This window comes from Coenobita brevimanus, chromosome 84, assembly GCF_032717465.1.
Source record: "Coenobita brevimanus isolate Jiangsu-jjx chromosome 84, ASM3271746v2, whole genome shotgun sequence".
NCBI classification, from domain to species: Eukaryota; Metazoa; Arthropoda; class Malacostraca; order Decapoda; family Coenobitidae; genus Coenobita; species Coenobita brevimanus.
Window position 1 is genome coordinate 47951048 of NC_137037.1, and position 777 is coordinate 47951824.

The following is a 777-nucleotide window of genomic DNA, read 5'->3' on the forward strand; positions in this document are numbered from 1 at the left end:
GGCTACGATAAATCGGAGCTTCTTGCATGGGAAAATCCCTAGGGTGTGAATGACTAACCGGGCCGCTTCTAGTTATGCTCCTGCATCTCTACAGTATGTGCCTGTACTATTTTTTGCTAACATCAAACTGCTAAAGGATAAACGGTAACGTACACAAATTTGCATTCCACGTAATCGATAACTAAAACTTTACAAAGAATCAATGTATACAATGTACATCACAGTAGTTCACTGTGCACATTTTCTTACACTTAAATATGTTTGTTGTAATAACAGTGATTGATTACATGGCTAGCCTACTGTATATTGTTAGACTGCAGTGGGGATGAACTATGAGTTGAACAAAGAAGTATCAGAGCCTCATGATAGCTTTTTGTTGGATAAATACGTCCAATAGGCTAATTTATGAACTGCAAAGATGGATTAGAGGTATCGTACACTATGGGAAAGATTGTACACTTACGGAATACTGAGCGAGAGAGCTGTTGGTCTAGCAGTTTGCCGAAGGAGTGAGAGTGAGAGATGATAACATGCGTCGCCACAGATCCCTCCCACTCCCTCCCCTTACCCCTCCTTTTCCCTCTCTCCTCCTATCCCTCCCTCCTTCCTTCTCCCTCTCTCTCCTCCCCTTACTCCCCGTCTGCCCTTCCCTCCCTGATCTCCTTACTCCCTGTCTCTCCTGTTACCGTTCCGCATACCTTTTTTGCATTCCATCTCACGTTCCCCGTCTACCCCACCCCTTCTTTATCAATATTTATCCCTTCCATCCTTCATTTT

The 777-nt window shown here is 43.8% G+C and overlaps 1 long non-coding RNA gene across 1 annotated transcript in view; it reads right to left on the reverse strand.

Moving 5' to 3' along the window:
• LOC145410049 (uncharacterized) overlaps nucleotides 1-490 on the reverse strand; it is a 2662-nt gene extending 2172 nt beyond the window's left edge. Inside the window, exon 1 of the long non-coding RNA XR_013899215.1 lies at nucleotides 464-490. This is a non-coding gene — a long non-coding RNA (uncharacterized LOC145410049). The remainder of the gene's footprint in view (nucleotides 1-463) is intronic.
• Between the last annotated feature and the right edge of the window lie 287 nt (nucleotides 491-777).